This window comes from Delphinapterus leucas, chromosome 4 (assembly GCF_059928025.1).
Source record: "Delphinapterus leucas isolate spDelLeu-1000000601 "Yukka" chromosome 4, BTC_Dleu_Yukka2, whole genome shotgun sequence".
Taxonomy (NCBI): Eukaryota; Metazoa; Chordata; class Mammalia; order Artiodactyla; family Monodontidae; genus Delphinapterus; species Delphinapterus leucas.
The window spans coordinates 124,147,148-124,154,462 of record NC_143132.1 but is presented as its reverse complement, the minus strand read 5'-3'; positions in this window follow the sequence as shown (position 1 = coordinate 124,154,462).

Below are 7,315 nucleotides of genomic sequence, written 5' to 3'. Positions count from 1 at the left end.
GAAGAATGGAGCATGATGGCCCTTAATATGTCTTTTTTAATATTGTCTTATTCACATGACTGAGCTCTTTAATAAGTGCATCTGTGTTGTTGGGAAAGAGAATCACATATGTCACATACGAGGTGGTCATTCAGTGTGAGTCATTAGGAAACCATCTCATGATTCTGGGCAAGTTGGACATCTGCCCAGTCCTACACTGTGAGAAATTATGGATGCGTTGACTGAAGGACATTATTTTTCTCAAAGGAAACTCTGAAATCACTCAAATGATTGAACAAGTACTTGCCTGAGACTAAGGAGATTCACCAGATAGATCTGTCAGGTAAAATACTGGATACCCAATTGAATTTGAATTTTGGATAAACAATGTTTTCTTAAAAAGCATTAGGGGGCTTCCCTGGTGGCACAGTGGTTGAGAGTCCACCTGCCGATGCAGGGGACACGGGGTCGTGCCCCGGTCCGGGAGGATCCCACATGCCGCACAGCGGCTGGTCCCGTGAGCCATGGCCACTGAGCCTGCGCGTCCGGAGCCTGTGCTCCGCAACGGGAGAGGCCACAACAGTGAGAGGCCCGCGTACCGCAAAAATTAAAAAAAAAAAGCATTAGGTATGTTACATGCACTATTTGGGACATACTAAAATAAATTTTTTGTTGTGTATATGAAATTCAATTTAAATCGGTGTCCTGTATTTTTGTTTCCTAAATCTGGCCATTTTAACCCCAGAGAACATGAAAAAGAGTATCTGGATTTGATAAATTTAAGACAAAACTCTATTATTATAATGATTTTATTATGAAAGAACATCAGTGAGGCTCCCACAGCATGTCTGATTTGTATAGCACAGTCTGAAAGTTTCAAACTTCCTCTTTAGTGTATTTTGTGCCTAGAAAATAATAATTCGTAGAGTTTGCTATTCAATTTAGGACATTATAACTCAATTCAGGGCACATAGTCATTCAAAAAGTAGTGCGCAATTAGCTATGGTTACAAATTACCCTGTTGCCTAGTGCCAGGCAAAGAACAAAAGTATGAGTAACAAAAATAAAACTTTTCCAAATGAAGGATGGATAGAAGCGTTACTCCAATTATTAAGTAATTATGGTCCAAGGTATCTTAGTAAACCAACCTCACCACAGCTAGTGTCCAAAAGATTCAAGTCAAAAAGCCTTGACTGGAAGACAAATAACACAAATGTTACTACAAGATTAATGCATTCATCATGATAGCCCTTTCAAGACTTTATACAACACATAATCTAATATAGCATGATCTCAAGCGTATAGCTCACGATTCAGGTTGCCCAGATTGATTTCCTGCTTCTTCCATTGCTAGCTGTTTGTCTTTGGGTAAGCTCCTAACTCCTCTATGTCTCAATTCCTCTTCTGCAAAGTGGGGAAAATAATATCTACAGCATAAGTTGTTTTGAGAATTGTTAGTCCATGTAAGGCACTTAGCCCAGTGCTGGTACATAGTGGGCACACAATCAATTATGTCCGTAATGATGATAGAAGATAAGGATGGTGGTGGTGATACTGAAAAAAATAGATGTTAAAAAGAGGCATAGAAATGCTATTAGTTGTTATTCCCAGGCAGACTTGGTTTTCATTCTTATTCTTCCATTATTTGTGAAATTTTCTAAAACAATGTAACTTTTATAATCAAACAAACCTAACATTTTAACTGCCCTTACAATGAATAATCAGAGTGTTTTGTTTTGTTTTGTTTTTTGCGGTACGCGGGCCTCTCACTGTTGTGGCCTCTCCCGTTGCAGAGCACAGGCTCCGGACGCGCAGGCTCAGCGGCCATGGCTCACGGGCCCAGCCGCTCCGCAGCATGTGGGATCTTCCCAGACTGGGGCACGAACCCGTGTCCCCTGCATCGGCAGGTGGACTCTCAACCACTGTGCCACCAGGCAAGCCCCAGAGTGTATTTTTTTACAGCTTGAGCACAAAAGTTATCGTTGCCCCAGCCAACTTCCTGATCCTCTATAGTGTCTAAAATCACAATCATACCTTTAGAATAAAAGTGTATATGTGTTACTTGGGAAAAAGAGAAGATATCGGTATAATCACAATGATGTTCCTTAGTATTGAACACACCAGGCATCAGATGATTTAGCTAGTGCTTAGGGAAGAAGTAAGAAGAGAACTAGACAAGATATTGAGGTTTTCATGGAGAAAAAAAGTAGAGGGGACAAGAAGGAAAGTTCTGAAATGCAGGGAGCTGTTTGGGGTAAGGAAGCATGGAAGAAGGAAGGCTGTGTGCACCCTGAAGGTACAAGGCATCTGGGGGTGATTTCATACTGGAGAAATTTTGGCCATAAAATTGGAGATAAAATGCAAAGAGAGTAATGTGATTCACAACTTTGTCTACCATAGTCCTCAGAGTAATAATGTTGGTGAAAATGATAATCTATTATGCTTAGCTGGTTTCAAACTATTCACATATTTTAGTCTTTCAATTCTTTGTTTTCCTCATATTTAAACTTAGTTTGGGAAGCCAGTGCAGATTTTGAAGGTAGCCTTTTTCTTTTTAATCTCATGTCTCATTTTGACCTAGAAGCCACTAAATATTTATGTTTTTTCAGATTCTCATAATTCATACCTTAAATAATATTCAATAACTTTTCTATCACCTCTAAAACAATAATCCATGAATCTTTTTCTCTAGCTAAACCTTCTTTCATGAACTCCAGGTCTGTAAACATTTACTTGGAATCCCCCGGGGAATTGCAAATTCAACATGTCCTGAAGGGAACTTATCAGCTTCCTTTCCTACCACCCATACCCCTATGTGTACTATATTAGAGACTGGAAAGCCCCTTACTCATTTGTTTCTCTCCATACAACCCCCAAAGTCACACAGTTCTGCATTTCCAGTTCTCCTTTACCATTTTACTCCATGGTAGTCTTTTTTTTCCCCCCACTGCACAGTTAGTTATACCATAGGAAAAATGTAAACTCCACCCTTGGAGGCTACCCTCGTTTTTCCACAGTGTTACAACACTTCTGTGTATTTAGAAGATTCCATTTATACTTTCCTAGATTAGCCCATTTTAAGCTTTTTAAGCCAACCTTATATAAACTTTTCTTTTAAAGGACCTATAGATTTCTTTAGTGTTTTATAATATTCAGCTGAGCAAGGAGAAATTTTGCCTCCAAATTTTCCAAACACATAGAATGTTTCTGTTAACGATTAAATGCATATCTCTAGATGAAGAAACAAACAGAACACAATGAAAACTTGGAAAGGTACAGACTGAGTGAGGCTTCAAGCATGTTACAGAAGTCAAAGAACACACTTTTGTGGGACAGGTTTTGTCACCTTGTAAATATCATCTGCAATTAAGTGGGTTAGTGACTTTCCTTTGTCCAAAAAAAATATGACTGACATTATATAGTGATTTAAAAATAATTGTCAAAATAAAATTAATTGGTGAGCTCTAAGAATTTACACTTTATCATCCTCATAATATTTACTTCAGGCTCCCTTTACCACCCTTTGAATCATCAGTCATTTAAGACAATTTTTTTCATGACATTTAATTAGGAAACATTTTGCCATCTGAATTATATGTATTATCTTCTCTTCAGATTTTATTCACAGAGAAACTCTGTGAGTTGTCTGAGGCAGCTGAGAAAGTTGTGAAGAAATATATTATGAAGTATTGCCCCTTGTGTTCTTTCCCAAAGTACTCTTGTACTCTGTGACCCTTCCCAAATGAACTGCAAGATACAGCTATTTCTTACTCCCAGGATGTTCTCAAGAATTAGTGGAAAGAGAACCAGCCAGTTACAATGAGGGTTTTGTCTCTTGTGACAAGAAAGGTGGGGTTCCAAGTGGAGGTATTGGTGATCATCTGACTGGAGAGTAGTTGAGGATATAAACATTCCTGCAGATGCCAACATAATGATTTACTGTACTCGAGATCCAGACTGGATGGCCTACATCTGAGCAAATGACAGTGTGGCACAGATAATGGTGCCAGAAGCCATAATCTCCCTCTAAATCACTCCCTACCCACCAACTCAATTTCAGGATGCTCACGAAGTTCTATAACCACCTCAGGAAGAAAGATGGTGAGGAGATCACGAAATGAGGTGAAACACACCTAAACTTTGCCCTCCTTCTAGAACCTTTCTACTCACAACTTCTCAAATGGAAATAAAGCACTGGTCTTATATCTTATCTCAGAACCTTTTTTCCCCAGCTTTACTGAGAAATCATTGACGTACATCACAGTATACGTTTAAGGCACACAGCATGGTAGTTTGATTTACATATATTGTGAAATGGTTACCACAATATGCTCAGCTAACATCCATCATCTCATACAGATGCAATAAAAAGAAAAGAAAGGAGAAAAGAAAAAACTTTCTTGCTGTGATGAAAACTCAACGATTTTCCTATATATCATACAGCAGTGTTAACTAGAGTCATCACAACTAGAGTTGTGCAGGACCCTGTGCACTCTTGGTGGGATCGTAAATTAGTGCAGTCACTATGGAAAACAGTATGGAGGATCCTCAAAAAAATAAAAATAGAGCTACCATATGATCCAGCAATCCTACATCTGGGAATACATCCAAAGGAAATAAAATCACTATCTTGAAGAGATATCTGCACCCCCATGTTCATTGCAGCATTATTTACAATAGCCAAGACATGGAAACAACCTATAATGCAGTATTATTCAGCCATAAAATTTAGGGATACTCTATCATTTGCGACAACATGGATGGACCTTGAAGGCATTAAGCTAAGTGAAATAAGTCAGACAGAGAAAGACAAATACTCATGACCTTGTTTATATAAGGAAACTTAAGAAAGAAAAAGAAAAAGAAAAGAAAGAAACTCAATGAAAAAGAGAAAAGAGATCATACTTGTGATTACCAGAGGCAGAGGGTAGGAAGACGGAGAATTGGAGGAAGGTGGTCAAAACGTACAAGCTTCCAGTTATAAGATAAATAAGTACTAGGGATGTATCTAGAACTTTGAATTCATTTTCTCCTTACTATTTGACACACTTAAATGCATTTGCAAACTAAGAAAGTCATTATATCCTTTGAACCAAAGAACAGTGTTTTACACTTGCCCTTATTAATATTCCTAGTTTCAGCCCATCTTCTACGTTCTCTCAACATGGTGACTATGTACCTGTAAACAGGTATTCTTTAGTTAGTAGCAGGGTGATTTAGCGGAAAGAACTCTGATCCGATGACTGCATAACTGCTCCATCTTTGTCACTGTTCTGGGACCTTGTTTTGGGGAAATATGATTTTTTTAAAAATCTCCCAACCCAGGAAATTTCTCCAAGAAGGCAGAAGAGAAAAAAAAAATTATTATGGAATAAGCATTAAACTAGAATGTGATATGCATCACAGGCAATCTGTTAAAGACAATGCCAAGACAGAAAGACTTCTCACCCTTTTTCTGGAGCCAAGCAGATACAACACATTGTCTCAAGATAAACCTGAACTTGTCCTCAAGAAAGAGGACTTGACACACTATTTGTCACACGTAGTGCATCCTAAATTCACCTGGTAATTGGGGTGACCATCTATGTTAGCTAATTGACTCTATCCAGAGGAAAAACACACTTCTTATATCTGTATGATAGGAAGGAGTTTTGTAACTTGGTCTGAGGTCCCCATCCACCCACAGAAACTGGGAACAAGATCTTCCTTGATGATTACATTTCAAAGGTCCCTGAGAAAGACAATCCTGGGTCATAAAGCTGGCAAGAGTCTTATTTAGCTTTTTAAAAAATTCACATGTATTTCAAAAAGAGAAAGAACTTACAAGTTTTCTAAAGTGAACACTAAGCAAAGGGGAGGGGAAGACTCACTTATTTTCAACAGGAAGAATTAAGTTTTTCATCTTTAATTCGTTTGCCCTTACACTCGGATAAGTCACCAGTTGCTTCAGGCCTTTGTCCTCTCATTTATAAAAGGCTAGTTCGTATTGTATGATCTCTAACATACATTTGCTCTCTAGAGTCTACATCGTCTTTGTTTGTCTTTTCATTGTTAATTGTGATTGACTACATTTTTTCAACTTGATGTCATCTAGTAGTTTGATTAAGTTGCCTTCTAAGTACTTATCTAAATAAATCACTGAGAAAGAGGAAAGAGGCCCCTGACATCCTGGTCTGATGCTGACAGCTAAGCTGTATTGTTCTCTTCTTGAATGTAAACCATCTCACAGAACAGCAATATCAGACAAAGTCACTCTGAGTGTATGATAAAAATGACACAACTCGGGGTCATGGTGTAACCCACAAAATACCAACCTTCCTTCTCTCCTGCCTAATATGAGTGACTGCTGCTTTAAAAAAAAAAAAAAATCAGCTATGGCTTCATGCTAGCTCCAGTCTGCTTTCTTTATAGATAAGATTGATTGAGGTAGCCAATCATAGAATTATCCCTGTTTCTTGACAGCATCCAAAGCCCTGCTTCCTTAGACCCTCTCCAAAATGACTCAGCCAAAACAAATATCCTATCATAGAATTCCCCATAATAAGCATTCTCCTGCAACTGCAACAAGTAATAAATCAAGCTTTTTCAACTACAGATATGTTGCAGGTGGTCTTTGGCAGAAAGAAATTGACATCATTGATTTAAAATGAAATGTGGAATAGGAAAAAACCAAGGGTAGAGCCTGTGAAACAATGCTGGGGGCTTCACTGCTTGTCATTGATGCTTTCATCAATAACTTTGGCCATGGAAATTTAACCCAGTACACATCCACCTGACAATACAACTATTCATTTCACCTCTTTCTATCTTCTTCACAAAGCTATCAGCAGAGACTTTCTCCAATTCACTTGGACCATTTATGTAACAACTGTGACTGTGTCCTGATTTTTTTTCACTTTTAAATTTGTTTGATTTGTGTGTGTGTTTAAAAATTGTACATATTTTGTAACTGGGAGAAAGGTGCTCAAGGTTGTTTGGCTTGCCAGTTTTTATCAAAATCATGTCAACACTTACTTCCTCCCTACGCACTATTGAATATGATGTCTTTCCTTTGTTTGCCTATTCTCTTACCTAAAGTATCTTGAGTTTCTATTATTTTCTCATCCGTTTAGGCTTCAGTTCCCTTATTAATATATTTGTGCTGTCCTTTCAATTTAAAGTTGCTGTATTTTGGGCTTCCCTGATGGTGCAGTAGTTAAGAATCTGCCTGCCAATGCAGGGGACACAGGTTCGAGCCCTGGTCCAGGAAGATCCCACACGCCATGGAGCAACTAAGCCCATGTGTCACAACTACTGAGCCCATGGGCCACAACTACTGAAGCCCATGAGCCTAAAG